This window comes from Balaenoptera musculus, chromosome 5, assembly GCF_009873245.2.
Source record: "Balaenoptera musculus isolate JJ_BM4_2016_0621 chromosome 5, mBalMus1.pri.v3, whole genome shotgun sequence".
Lineage (NCBI taxonomy): Eukaryota > Metazoa > Chordata > Mammalia > Artiodactyla > Balaenopteridae > Balaenoptera > Balaenoptera musculus.
In genome coordinates, this window is record NC_045789.1 from 136512127 (window position 1) to 136527413 (window position 15287).

The 15287-nt window shown below is 56.8% G+C and overlaps 1 protein-coding gene across 1 annotated transcript in view; it reads left to right on the forward strand.

The window, feature by feature from the left end:
- The window catches only part of SORCS2 (sortilin related VPS10 domain containing receptor 2), a 495273-nt gene that overhangs the window by 54114 nt on the left and 425872 nt on the right, over window positions 1-15287 (forward strand). The window lies entirely within an intron of this gene.

The following is a 15287-nucleotide window of genomic DNA, read 5'->3' on the forward strand; positions in this document are numbered from 1 at the left end:
GTTTAAAACAAAACACCCCAGATCAATCCCTTTCCGTGCTTGGTCCAGGGGCAAAGCAAAGCCCCCTCTGTATCAGAGCCCCTCAGAGCCCCCCTGCGGAACCAGCCCCGAGGATGGTCGTAGGATTTGAACTTGGCTTTTGTGAATGGAGATGTGGCTCCTGGCAGACGTTCTCTCTCCCCCTCCCCCCTCTCCTCCCCCCCCCCCCCCCCCCCGCCCCGTTCTCTCCCCCTAGACGCGGACACACTGGAGTCCTTCCTCCATCTAGATCAGGGAGGGCTTCTCAATCGAGGGCAGTTTTCTGTTGTCATGACTGGCAGGGCGTGCTTCTGGCATCTAGTGGGTGGAGGCCGGGGACGCTGCTAAACATCCCGCAATGCACGCCCACGACAAAGAATGATCTGGATCCAAACGTCAGTAGTGCCGAAGTTGAGGACTCCTGTTCTAGAAGGATGCCACGCAGGCCGACTTCTGGTCTTGGCTGAGAAGCACCTGAGTGCTGACAGTTCCGTACCAGCAACTGAATCTTTCTAGCAGACTCTGCCTTGCTTGCAAATTATAAGCAGCTTAGGGGGAAGATGATACAGGCGACTAACATTTGTTGAGTTTATTGTGTGCCAGGCCTTACGGTGAGCTGACTCATTTCATCCTCACGCCTCCTCAGTGGGACGGGCGCTACAATTATTAGGCTCATTGTACAGGTGGGGAAACCGAGGCACAGAGAGGTTAATTAAGCAGCTTGCCTCAAGTCACACAGCTGGCGAGTGGCTGAGCTGAACTCTGAACCCAGGCCGTCCAGCTCCAGAGGGCCTGGTTGTACCCCGTGTGCCAGCGGCCTTTCCTGCAGGAGCGCTGAGGCCTCCTGTGCGTCACTGTGGGCAGGTGCTGCTTCACAGGGCTCTCCACCTGCAGCGGGGCAGGGGACGGAGGAAGGGGCCCCGCTGTGAGAGGAGGCCCCACCCAAGCCGCGCTCTCACCTGGGAGATCTCCCTCACCCTTGCTTGCTGCTCCTCCCCAGATATTGTCTACATTTCACGCTGTCACTCGGCGCTCACTGGCAGGGTGTGGGCACCGCTCATCCCAGTGCCCTGCAGATGTGGGCGTCAGGGGTGCCATGGAGACAGTCTGTCACCCATCACATGGCATCATCATTAATTTACGGCTCTGGGGCATTTGCTGGTGATTTGAGAAATTCAGTGGGAATTTCTCAGTCCTTCTTAAACAGAGCAGGTTTTGATATTTTCACATCTGGGGCCCACAGGGTGGGAGAGGGGGCAGGGTATTATGAGAATGTGCAAGTCATCGGACCTCTCCCTCCGGCCCTGGAGGTGGGCAGCTGGCCAGAGGACGGAAGTGATATTTTCATGCAGAGGAGTGATCTCCCGCTTCCCTTACACAGGGCAGTAACCTAACCTGCAGGATGGATCCGGAGGTCAGGCTTGCATGCCTGGTCTCGGGGCACCTGCCAGTAAGAGCCCTTATCCGGAAGAGGCTGCCTTGCTCGGTGCTGTCCAAGGAGCAGGGCCTTGGGCTGGCGTCCGGCTCCTTCACTGACCGGGAGGGAGTGTGTCCGCGAGCAAGTCTCTTAACCTCCTTGACTGGACACATTTGGGGCTCCTGTGAGGTGCCAGGCGCTCTACACTCTGTGTGGCTCAAGCTCCCCTGGTCTCCCCCAGAGCCACTTGCCCGTCTCCATCCTGCTCTGTGCCCTGGGCGCTGGCGGCCTTGCTCACCTGGGCCCCCTTATCTTCTGCTCGGGCATCTTCCCCCTTCCGTGTTGGGTGGTGAGGCTTCGGGCTGTGGGCTCAGGGCGCTTCAGTAGTCCTGCTCTTCGCCCCAGCGCCACCCACATCCCTGTGAACCCTCGCGCTGCAGATCCTCTGCCATTAACCTTTTTTTAAAAATATATATTTATTTTTAAATTTTTGGCTGCGTTGGGTCTTCGTTGCTGTGCGCGGGCTTTCTTTAGTGGTGGTGTGCGGGGGCAACTCTTTGTCGCGGTGCGCGCGCCTCTCATTGCGGTGGCTTCTCTTGTTGCGGAGCACAGGCTCTAGGCGTGCAGGCTTCAGTAGTTGTGGCACGCGGGCTCTAGAGCGCAGGCTCAGTAGTTGTGGCGCACGGGCTTAGCTGCTCCGCGGCATGTGGGATCTTCCTGGAGCAGGGCTCGAACCCGTGTCCCCTGCATTGGCAGGCGGATTCTTAACCACTGCGCCGCCAGGGAAGCCCCTGCCATTAACTTTTGATGGGCCTGTGGTTTCTTGCACAGACCCAGCTGACACAGACCTGTTATCTGTTTAATCTTCACAATATCTCTTCCCAGTGCAAAAGCACCATTATCACCCATCTTTTAGACGTGGACACTGAAGGCCAGGCAGTGAAGTTACTTGCCTGGGGGATTCGAACTCAGGACATCCTTAGGGCCCATGTGCACACCCGCCGGCGAGGTCGTGGGGGCTTAAAGGGGTTATATTCCCAGGTTCACAGCCTGCAGGAGGAGCTCAGGGAAGGGTGCTCTGTTGTGTGCTTCTCCGTGAGAGCAGTGGAGCTGCCCAGGGACAGGAGCTGTCCTTGCATGGCCCAGCAGTGGCCCGAGTCCTTGGTGCTGCCCCTCCCAGAACCCCTCTTGCTTCCCGTGCCCTGCCCAGGCCTGTCCATTCTTCGGGGTAGAGGTTCACGCCTGCAGCGTCCAAGGAGATGATTGCGTGCCCCGCTGTCTTGTGATTCCTGGTTCTCTCCTAGTCGTCATCTCATGCACTCTTCACATCCCTTGGTGTTTGTAGCATCTTCCCTGTTTTGCAGGCGAGGACCCAAGACTCAGAGAGGAGCAGTCAGCTCCCTGCATCACTGAGGATGGAGCAGAGATTTGCTCCCATATTGGGCTGAATATAAGCCCTGAGTGTTCACCATTGGTCCACCCAGCCTGCTGGGCGGGACAAGGGTTTCCCCTGATGCCCAGGCTGGAGCTGGCAGGTGTTGAGGGGTATTTGGGGGGGGAAAAGCAGAAGGCCCCCCCATCTGTGATTGCTGCTGCTGCCTCCTACCCCACTGCCCCTCTCCTGGCCCCAGAAGGCTCAGGTGGGAGGGGTAGGATGGAGGCCCTCCTGCCTGTTTCCTCCGAGACTCGGCACACACAGAGCCCCGTATGCAGGAAGTTATCGTTGCCTGTGAGCGTGAGGGAAATGAGCAAGAGTAGGGGAGAGGGGCTGCCCCTCTGGGTGCCCCAGGACCTCCGGGCCCACCACCCATGGGAGGCTCTCCTCCTTCATGTCGCTGCATCATGAGGACGGAAGGGGCAATGTGAGGAGAGAAGCGTGTCACCATGTGCCCGCCTGGCCTTCACCACTGTGTCCCCAGCACCAGAGGGTCTTCAACAGGTGTTTGTGGAAGGAGTGAATGAATGGGTGGGTGAGAGCTAAGATGATTACTACCCAAAACGCTCACGGGCTGTTCTGGGGATGATGCACCAACGTAGTAACCCTAAACCAGGCAGGAAAGCACTCTGCCCCCCACGAGAGATGCAGAGAGACAGAGTCAGGAGGGTTTTGTGGAAAGGGAGGTTGCTCCAGCTCAGAGTGAAGGAACAGTGTGGTGAGGAGACAAGAACCAGGAAGGCTTCCTGGAGGAAGTGGCATTTCAGCAGGTCCTTGAAGGCTTAAGATGTGTGGAATTGCATTCCCTGCTGAGGCAACAGCAAAAGTGAGCATGGGGGAGTGACAGGCAGCTTGGTTTGCTGGGCCATGTGCAGGGGTGGGGTGGGGTGGGGTGTGAGAGGGCAGTGGGACCTGGGCCTGGACCAAGGTTGGAGCGGAGTGGGAGACTAAACCAGATGATTCTGTGAGCCAGTGCCTGGCTGGGCTCTGGTCTCGGGGTCTGGGATGGAAATAGGGGATACCCGGTGTTAGGGCCCCCTTGTTTGCCTCTCATCTGGCAAAGAGCTGAAGGGTACTAGGACTTGCCCCAGAATTCCCGAGGCCTGACATCGATTCTGCTCTCATGTCTCCACAGCTGGACCGTGGGCTCCTCTCAGGCCAGGATCTTTCGAGTTCCTCACCTCTGCCCCCCATGCAGCCTCCAGGAAGCCTCCCTGGGTTACATGCCTGGGTCAGGCCCAGCCTCTGAGCTCCCACAGCCTCTGTCTCTGCCCCCTTTGCCCCTCCTAGCCCTGATCCCAGCTCTGTGAGTGTGATCACTGCTTCTGGGCTTGTCTGGCGCTCCTTATACCAGGAATCCCATGGAGGAGGCCATAGGTGGTCCAGTTAGGGTGTCGGCAGCATCCAGCCCAGGCTGGCCATGGGTGGGCTCCCTTGGGTGGGCCGGAGCGTGACCTCCCCAGAAAGGGAGCCCTGGGCTGGCTCTTCATTTCTGCACCTATTGAGGGTTTCCAGGATTAGTGACCACGTGCCCTTCCCACCCTCCAGAGAGGCTGGCTTCATGTGTGACCCCCTAGCTCACGTCAGCCGTGTGATGCCCAGACCTGCCCCAGGACCCAGGTTGGCTGGGTCAGTGGGAGACGGAGCTTCCTGGCTTGGCCTAGTCTGGGTGCCTTCGTCCTTGGAGAGCATGCATGTGCTTGGGTCCACTTGGTGTGACTGCCTGCCCAGCGTTGCCGCTGCTCTAAGCAAAGGAGAGTTCGTGATGGGAGGCATCCTTTGGATCAGGGAGATGAGCCTTCGGTGGCTCTCAGTTTCTTTCAGTAGCGTTTCCTGAGCTGAGTGCCAGGGAACAGCGGGTCTAGTTTCTCCTAATAGGTGTTGGGAAGGGGAAGAGGAGGAGCTGGGAGAGTGTCCTATAGCCTCAGCTTGCCCAGCTGCCTTTAAAGGCTCTGACAAGTCCTGTAGTGGAGAAGTGTATTAACTTTAACAGAGTGTCCCCAAACTTACTTGATCGTGAAAGCCTGGTTTTTCCCCCCCACCCCAGGACACCTGTAACATCTGTAGGACACACCAGATTGCGAAAGGCTGACTTACAGAATAGAGTCCTAAGTTTCCTTCACTGCCTGTCTCCCTCTGTGAGTGCCGGGCACTGTGACAGGTGCTGGCATGCCTGGGGGTTCTCTTACACTCTCTCCCCTTATGTGTCTTTTGTTGTTGTTGTTGTTGGTTTGGTTTTTCTTTTCATTTTTTTTGGCCACATGACATGTGGGATCTCAGTTCCCCCACCAGGGATCGAACCCGTGCCCCCTGAAGTGGAAGCGCAGACTCTTAACTACTGGACCTCCAGGGAAGTCCCTCTAACATTACATTTTTAAGGCAGGTATTTGGTCCAGCCCATGAAGGCCGTGGGGGCTGGCGATTCCCATGTAGCAGATTTTAGGTGGTGGAATTTGGAGGTCCCTCAAAGGGAGGGTCTGGCTCCAGGCAGCTCAGGTGGGGCTCCGTGAGTGCCCCAATGCACCACGTCTTGATTTTTGGTCCAGGCAGTCCGTGCTGCTTTGTTAGTAAGTGTGCCGTTTGTCTGCCAAGACCCCCAGGGCCAAGGCATGAGATTATATTTATCGAACGCAAATCATGCCACGGAAATTTATTTCCCTGTCTTGCTATTACTCCCTCCTTCCTCCACATTCCAGATTTATGAAACATATGGATCTTCTCTTTAAACAACCCCTCAAAAGCTCTGACTTGCAAATTAGTTCCTTGAATGATCAGCTGTATATATTCTGCATTTAATAAATTCAGTTATTAAGGAAGCAGCAATTGATTATTCAATTACAGTGGATTGGGAATCTGACTCTTCAGCAAACTGCCTGAGACACTGGGTTGAGAAAAAATAAAAGGAAGAAACACCCTTTACAGCAGCATTACCTGGTAGTGACAGAGGGCGCAGAGGTTATGCGCAGGCCAGGGTTCCCTGAATGTGGCCCTCTCTGCGTCCTGACATTGTAAAGAAATGGGCGAACCAGCCATCCAAGGTCCTTTTCATTTGATTTGTGTGGATTGGAGAATCTGCATCATATATGAAATGCAATTTACATTCCATTCCAGGGGAAAAAACCAAACAATATTGATAAATACATTTTATGCATATACAAGATAGATTTGAGCAAGATATAGGAGTCCTGGGGGTGGAGGTGCATTAGGAAATTAGCTTTATAAAAATGGTGTTAATGCAGTGGGAAGGTGATAATGAAAACTCCAAAGGGCCTCAGCTGAAATGCAGGATCTGATTGCACCTTCCCTCTTCTCCATCCAGCCAACCTGTGCCCAGCATTCAGGGGGTATCTCAGAGGCCACCTCCTCCAAGAAGCTCTCCGGATTTCCCATCCTTCCTTTTGAAACTGTGCAGCACTCCATTGTTATTCTTTGCAAAGAGGGGCAGGAGATGCTGATACTCCCTTCCTTTCTTCTATCCTTCCTTCCTTTCTTCCTTTTATTGCTTCTATTCATTCATTCTTCCATCCATCCACCCATCCATCCGTCTATCCCATCTACCCACTTTTCTATCCACCCACCCATCCACTCATGCTACCATCCATTCATTCACCCAGCCACCAACCCATCCACTCATTCATCCATCCACACACCCACCTATCTATCCATCCATGAATCTGTCATCCACCTGGCCATGCATCCATCCATCCACGAATCTGTCATCCACCTGGCCATCCATCCATCCATCCATCCACAGTGCACTGAGGGCCTCCCCCTACAGGCCACTGTCTAAGCTCTGGGATAGAGAAATAACAAGACTGTTACAGGTCCCTGTCCTCTCAGAGCTTTCAGTCTGGTATGAGGGACACAAAACAAGAAACAAATCAACAAATAGGATTCCCAGGTAACTGCTGGTAGGGATAGGTTTTACTAAGGAAATACAGTTGAACCATGAGCAACACAGGTTTGAACTTCGTGGGTCCACTTACATGCAGGTTATTTTCAATAGTAAATAGTAAGTGCTAATAACAGATCTGCAGTTGGTCGAATCTGCTGATGCAGAATGCAGAACTGTGGATGTGCAGGGCTGGCTATAAGGTACACACGGATTTTTGACTGTGCAAAGGGTTGGCACCCAACCCCCGCATTGTTCAAGGATCAGCTGTATACGCAAGGAGACAGGCTGGATGGTGACTGGGGCTCTTTGGTGAGGTAGCCAAGGAGGGTCCCTGAGAGCACGTGGCCACCCTCCTGAGGGTTCTCATGAGGGGACCACTGGGCAAATTGTGGTACCGACCTCCAGGATATCCCTTAGCAACTGTGGACGTGGAAACCGCATGGCTGTGGCTTATCACGTCCCTCCGATGGGTGGATTGGCTGAGTGTGTGTCTGCACAGTGAATCACGTCCAGCTGCACGTGATGTGTGGGGCTGGCCGAGGCCGGGCGGATCTGCAGTGGGGGCAGTGCCCCCAGGGACTGCGGCTGCCAGGAGGACCCCCTCGGATCCCCTGGCCAAGAAGAAGGCTCTGGATTGTCCTCATGCGGGTGGGCACTGTCTCTCGCCCGAGTGCTGCCCCTCGAGGCCAGGTGGTGTGGAGGAAGGACCGTCTGCCGCCAGCCTCTCCACTGACCAGTGACCGTGGATGTGTTCTGGAACCTTCCTGAGCCTTAGCTTCCTTTTCGGGGAGATGCTCCAAGGACTCAGATGGTGGATCAGGCGTGCTTGTCCCCATGGCCTCCTCCTCTCCCTGCCCAGCCGTGGGCCCCTTCTGCCGCCACACTCCACTCCCCCAGCCCCTCTGCTGCCGGTCCCGTGACCCAGCCTCCCCGTGCTGGCTTCCTGGGACGTGAGTGAGTGATCGCCACTCACGATCCAAGATGGGCAGGACACCCGCCCTGGGCTTTGTCATCTTCCCCATTGTCCCGGGAAGGAGCCGGGCACGTCTTGACCTGGTTTAACCTGCTGTGTGTGTGTGTGACCTCGGCGTGGATTTCGCGTGGTCCCCTCCCGGCTCTGGGATTCTCTTCCTGCATTCGGCCGAGCAGCCTTGTGGGCAGAGGCTGTCACTAAACCCATCTTCTCCACTCACGCTGCTTCGAGGCGGCCATGGCCGGGGGGCCGGCGACCATCCTGGGGCTGCCCCTCCTCTGTGCTGGGGTTGCGGGAGTGGCAGGGTGCACAGTGGACACCCACCTCCTGGGGTTCCTCCAGACCGGGCTGGGCGAGGGGCCTGTGGCCAGGCTCTACTTGGCATTGATGCGGGTCGCTCAGCGAACCTGCCGCGGCCTGTGTCTCCTCCTCGTTGTTGGCCGGGGACGCCGGGGACGCCGGGAACGTCAGGGACGTCGGGGACGTCGGGGACGCCGGGGGCGTGAGGCGTGCTGGGGACGCCAGGGACGTCGGGGAGGCCGGGAACGTTGGGGACGACGGGAACGCCGGGGACGACGGGAACGCCGGGGACGTCGGGGACGCGGGGGGCGTGAGGCGTGCTGGGGACGCCGGGGACGTCCGTGGACGCCGGGGACGTCGGGGGCGCCGGGGACGTCGGGGACGCCGGGAACGCCGGGAATGCCGGGGACGCCGGGGACGTCCGGGGTGTCGTGGACGTTGGGGACGCCGGGGACGCCGGGAACGCCGGGAATGCCGGGGACGCCGGGGACGTCTGGCGTGTGGGGGACGTCGGGGACGCCGGGAACGCCGGGAATGCCACGGACGCCGGGGATGTTGGGAGCCGGCCGAGAACTTCATTCGTCCACTCAGGCTCTCATCCATTCATCCTCTGCACGTGTCCTGAGGACCTGTATGTGCCAGGCCTAAGGCAGCGTCCTCGGGGCTCCGGACAGGTCGGGGAGCAGACAGGTAAACACAGAGGCAGCCTGGGGCCCCGCGCCGAGGTGAGGATCGCGGTGGGGCTGCGGGATGCGGAAGGGGAGCCGGAGCTCTCCTGCCCAGGGCGGGGCACTGGAGGTGACCTTCGAGCTGCGTTGTTCAGTGAGCAGGTGAGAAAGAGGGGGCAGGCCGCTCCTCGCACGCTTGGCCACGGGCGTGGGGTGCGCGACTCTGCAGGTGTGGGTGCCGGGACCCCCCGCTGGCCTGGCCTCGGGTGTCCCCAGAACACAAGCCGCTGTCACCTGGACCCCTCTGTCTGCTCCTCCAGTCCTTTGCGGTGGCTCATGCCGACCGGCTGTGCACAGAGCGAGGGGAGCGTCCTCCTTCCCTGGGAAGTGGGCACGCTTCATGTTTACAGATGGCGAGGCCGCGCGGTTCTCAGTCAAGTGCCACGCGGCACGTTTGTTTGAGGGTGTTCGTTTTCTCCTGTGACTGAAAATAGGCCGGTCTCTCCCCAGCCCTCAGATACTGGGGCTGGGGGCAGGCGCAGCAGGGAACCTCCTCCACAGGCCAGCGGTCTGCTTCCTGCCGTCCTGCCCTTCGGTGCCCCAGGGTGAGGACCGCCAGGCCGGGCTGCCCGGCTGGGACAGAAGGCTCCGGCCCACAGGTAGAGCCCAGCCTCAGGGGTGGCCCGGTTCTGTCTGGTTCTGGTCTCGCTCTCCCATGTCAGGGTCCAGCCTGACTGTGTTCTTTTCTCAAACACTGTAACAAAGTGCCACACGCTGGGCGATTTAAACAGCAGGAATTTATTCTCGCCGTTCTGGAGGCCAGAAGTCCAAGGTCGGTGTGTCAGCAGGGCTGGGCTCCCTCAGGGGGCTCCAGGGGAGGCTCTTTCCTGCCTCTTCCAGCTTCTGTGCCTCCAGGTGTTCCTTGGCTTGCGGCCGCATCACCGCAGTCTCTGCCTCTGTCCCCATGTGGCCTGCTACTCTGCCTTTTCCTCTTCTGTCTCTCATAGGACACTTGTCACTGGATTTAGGGCCCACCTGGGTTGTCCAGGATGATCTCACCTCGAGATCCTTCACTAACATCTTAACATCTGCAGAGACCCTTTGTCCAAATCGGCTCACGTGGCAGGATTGGGGTATTAGGATGTGGACGTATGTTGGGTGGGGGGCACTTGCCCACCGCAGGGCCTCATTCTCTCCCCCAAGGGCAGGGGGCTGGCTCTGTTCTATCTTTGTTTTCAGCCCAGGACCAGGGCCAAGGCTGCAGTCATTTGTGGAAAGCCAGACTCCTCCCCTTCCTCCCCCAGCCCCACTTCCACAGGGCAGTGGTCTCAGCAGACCCACCCTGAGGTTTTCCCCTTTATTGGGGTCCTGCACCCCACCCTCCGAGCTGCTGCAGAGCTGTGTGTGTGTGTGTGGGGGGGCTTTCTTGCCACCCGCGAGTTGGGTCTCGGCTCACCCCCAAAGCCTGTGCTCCTCACCACAAGGGCTGCAGAGGAGCTGGTGGCCTGGCCTGGGCAGGCAGCTTGGTGGCTCAGGGTTTCTCAGTGGAAGTCGGGGGAAGGCTGTGGACTCAGTGGCTGAAATATCTGAGATCTGGCCTTGATCTGGGGAATGGCTATGAATGAAATGGGAGGCTGAGGACTCCTCCTCCCGCCCCCTCCCTCCCTCATTCTTTCCTTCATTCAAGGGACCTTTGCTCAGACCTTCCATGCACGCTGTGCTCTGAGCTTGCTCAGGATGACCTCACATCGTCTCCTGGGATGTGTCTAAGATGACACAGAAACAGCGATTCCTACCCAAAACAGCATTAGGACCTCTTTCTTTGTCTCCACACCAGTCTGCTGTGATTCATTCATTCATTCATTCAACAAACACTCCCTGTGCTCCGGTGTGTCAGGCTCCAGCCTGGTTACCAGGGTGTGGAGACGAGCAGGCCTGTCCCTCAGCAGGTCTCACCTCCCGTGTCCTCAGGGCCAGCTCAGATGCCACCTCTTCCAGGAGGCCTTCCCTGTTTGCCCGGGACCTATAGGAGCGGCCACTCAGGCTCTGCTGCTTTGGATGTCAGTAAAGACACGGGTCACCTTCTGCCTCAGTTGTCCGGCGTTGCCGTGCTCAGCCTGAAACGCCAGAGCCAGGCTGCCTGCACTCAAGTCCCAGCTTGACCACTTGTGGTGGGAACATTAGGCAAGGTCATGACCCCCTCCGAGCCGCAGTGCCCCCCCCTCACTGTGGCTGGCTCGTGGGGTGTCCTGAATTTTCGGTGGGAGGAGGCGTGGCAGGCTGGGGCATCCCTGGGACTGCCAGTGGGCGCGGCTGGTATCAGGGCCGGCGCGGGGCTGTAGCCCCCTCCAAGCACTTCGTATTGATAGTTTCTCAGTAAATGTGTATTGATTGAATCAATGGGTTAAACAAGCGCCTCATTCCTAGTTTAGCTGGAAAATTACTACCACAAGGGACAGACACAGGGATTGTTAGAAATGAGTAAGCATTTCCTTTCCCCCAAGCCTTTAAAATTTCATTGTTTTTTTAGTATTACTACGGCTGCTAACTTTTTTCCCCTTTTCACCTAAGAGTGGTGTGTAAATTCATAGATGTTTATTTCAGTTCTTTGCACAAGACACCTGCTTAATCAAGGGCAGAGCCTGGGGTCCTTGGGGAAGCCCCCGCAGGTGGTTCCAGCTCTGAGGGTCCCGTTGCAGAGGGGGGATCTGTCTCCCCACCTTGGAGCCGACTGGGGACATGCTTCTCCGCATCTGGTCCTGGCAGCCCCCGTGGCCCTGCTTGTTGGATAAAGGAGGGAAAGTTTGAAAGGATGAAAAGATGGGCTTGTCTTGGGCACGGCGGGTGCGGGGCTGTCAGTCCATCTGTCAGTAAGTAATAGGAACAGCTGCTGCTGGTGAAGGTCTGCCTTTGTGACAACTCCACAGGTAGGTGACCTTTATGCTCAAGAAACTTGGCAAACCACCTGCCTTGGGCATGTTGGAGCCAGCTGGCGCCAGCTGTGTGGAGAAGGGGCTTTCCAGGAGGGAACCCGGTTGGTCGTCTACACGGCCTGAAACGTGATCTGAGTAGCGGGCCTGGACCCCTGCAGGGCCCCCAGAGCGAGCCTCATACCCCTCAGGTCTTCTGCTGCGGGTGGTCCATATCCTTGAAGGACCCCGAGACTCAGGCCCCTGGATGGGGCAAGGTCCACGTGTCTTGTGTCTGCATGTCTGTGGAGGGAATGGAGATACAATGGGGAGGGGTCAGCTGGGAAGCAGGGTGCTTGCTGGTGGTGTCCTGGGAAGATGGCATTGTCGTTCTCTGAAACAGCAGAGGTCTGGAGTGGGTGAGACAGGCGAGCAGCCAGTGGCAGAGGGAGATTGGGGGTCGGTGCGAGGGACCTACGCTCGGCGGGGGTGGGGTTGCAGTGTTGACCGGGGCTCATGTCCCCTTGGCCTGATGGTGGGTGTAGTGAGTTGAACAGCGTCCCCCACAGAGATGTGTCCACGTCCCAACCCCAGTACCTGGGAACGTGAGCTTGTTTGGAAACAGGGTCTTTGAGGAATTAGTCACGTTAAGGATTTCGGGGGGACATCATCCAGGCCTTAACTCCAATGACTGGTGTCCTTACCTGGGAAAGGAGCGGGAGATCTGAGACACAGGGACATGCAGAGGGAGAAGGCCGTGTGGAGGCGGAGGTGGAGATGGGAAGGATGCACCAGAAGCGCCGGAATTGCTGCGCGCCACCAAAGACAAGGAGGGGCTTAGCGCTCCTTCTCCCCCAGGGGACCCAGCCCTGCCCGCACCTGGACTCTGCCCAGGGATGCTGCTTTCAGACTTCCGGTCTCCAGGACTGCGAGGAAAAGAAATTTTTGTTGTTCTAAGCACCTCCCCCCCCCCCCCCCCCCACCGGTCTGTGGTCATCTGTACGGCAGCCGCGGGAAATGAACATGCTGTGGGCTTAAAGCCCCGTCATCCATCCAGGGACATCTGTGGGTGCCGGGTCGCACATGCACGGTGGAGGCAGAGCAGGGTGCGCGCGCGTGGGCGGGCGTGCCGTGCAAGCACATTGTGTTCCAGAAATACCGCGGCTGCCTCCTGGCGCCTCCACCCTGACAGGGCTGGCTGAGCGCGTTTGATCTAAACTCCAGCAGGAGGAGGGCCTGGCGGCCGCCGTGCCTGCCCCTCCGTCCGTGACACCCGGTGCCGTGATGCCGGCGTGGCCCGTGTCCCGGCCCCTCCAGCATGGGACCCCGACCCCTCCCTCCGTCCCTCTGGCCCGGAGCGCGGTGGTCCAGCCCAGTCACTTACAGATTCCACCGCCACATCTCTGCCAAGTGGATGTTTTTAAAGTCACGTCTGGGGACTAATAGTTGCTATGAAAAGTGTTGCTTAGAAAACTTAACCTAAAATGAGAATGTGCCTTTCCATGATAAAAACGATCCTGCCTAGATCCAACAGTTCTCTTTAAAGCCACTGTCAAGGAGGTGAGAACCAAAACAGAGCTTTAGTGTTCTTTTTGTGAAGCATTTTACCAAATGTAAAGTAAGTAGAAAGAAGCTTCAGGACGTCAAGGGAAAAAACCCTCTATTTTCTGAGCTAGAACCGTACACCCCACCGAGGAATGAAGTTCATGGTTAGAAACCCAGCCAGCCCCTCTGCACTAGCCACGCACCACCCCCAGCTGAGCTGGCCTTCCTGTTGGGCACCAAGAGACAGCAGAGCGTTGGTTATAATAATGTCCTCTCCGGCATCCCTTCATTTGTTCATCAGTTCATTCATTCATTCATTCACACCTGCGCCTGACACGGTTGCATGCACTGGGCAGACACTTGGAAGGGTGAAGCACAGTTCTTGCTAAGGGAACCGGGCGTTTCCATGACGACAGCAGGCCAAACTCCAAATGCTGAGGCTTTTGCAGGAAGCTCTATGATGGAGGTAGGTGTTACTGCAACAGCCTTCCAGCTGGTCTCCGTGCTCCTGCCCTGGTCCCTTTGGTTTGCTCTGCACTCAGGGATCCTGTGAAAATATCACCCTGAGCTGTGAGGATGGCAATGCTCTGAGCTTTCCCTGGTCTCCCCAGTTCTCTCAGAGAAAGAGTCACATGATCCCAGTGGACCACAAGGCTCTACTGGGTCCAGTCTCCATTCCTATTCAATCTCATCTCCTGCTTCTCTCCCGCCCAAACACACTGGCCTCCTCGCTACTACTTGAATATTCCAGGCATGATCCCGTCTCAGGCCTTTGCACTTGCAGTTCTCCCAGCCTGGAATGCCCTCCCCTGATGGCCACACGCCTCCCCTCCCCCACTCCTTCAGGTCTATACTCCAAAGTCACCTTCTCAGGGAGCCTTCCCTAGCTGCTCTATCTAAGATGGCAACACCCCAACCCTTCTTATGCTTCTTCCCAATGGCTTCACTCCAGCGCACTTGTTTTGCTTGTGGCTCCCCCCTCCTCTAGAATGCAAACTCCAGGAGGGCAGGACTCTGCCTGTTTTGTTTGCTGTGGCTTCCTCAGTGCCTGGGACAGGGCTTGGCATGTAGCAGGTGCTGAATAAATGATGATTGCGTGATGAGTAGCCTGAGGTCTTGAAGGATGAATAGGAGTTTCCCAGCTGGAGAAGAGCTGAGAGAACAGCATGTGCAAAGGGACTGAGGCAAGAAAGAGTGTGTGTGTTCAGGGAAGTGGGGGGTGGGCCCTGGATGGGAGATTGAGGTTGCAGAGCCAGCTCAGAAGGGGGGTGGGCTCTGGGAGTTTGGTAAGAAGTCTTGACTTTACCGAGGGGCAACGGGTGATTTCTGGGGCATTTAAGCATGGAGGCAGCAAGATTGGCATGGGGAAGTGTGTGAACATGTGCTGAGGTCATGTGGATGGGGTTGGGGGGGTCTCTCTATGATTTGCCAGGGTCACCTTCGCCACTTTCATGAACCATTTCTACCTCCAGTGCAAGTCCATTTTAAAGGACTCCATTCTTGTGACCACGGATGGTATGAAAGGCCTGCCGTGAGTTGATCTGGATACGGCAGGGTAGGGTGTCAGCCAGAAAAAGAGGTGCAGTCTTAGCCTTGCTGTATTTAAACATTTCAGCTGCTGTATTTCACGCAATTTAAAAACTCTCTTAGATGCTCTCTAAATTGCATCATTATTTTATTCACCACTAAGGAATGGCATTGATTATAAGCCACATTCCAATTTCAAAGAAGTTAAAATGTGAGAAAAAAAAAAAGAAGCCCACAGGTCTTAGAATCTATGAGATACGGTAGTAATGGAATGTACGGATATGCGGGGTAGCGCACCAGTTTCTTTTTGTAAGTGCATCCAGTCAAACTGATGTTCTGGTGAACCAAACCAGACAAGCTAGCATGAGCCCTAAAACACCGGGTACATGTGTGCAGGCTTCCTCAGGGTGAACCCTGGTGGGGAGGAGTGGGGCACTCTTCCCGTATGAAGTGGGCTTGGGATTTCCCAGGGTTGGGCCACTTGAGATGGAGTAATCCTATCTGCAGCAGCGGTCCTGCGATAATCGCTGTCAGATCCTGTGCTCTGGGGCGTAAGCTGAAGTCCCAAGGAGGCCGGAAGGTTGTTCAGAGAAGCAAAAA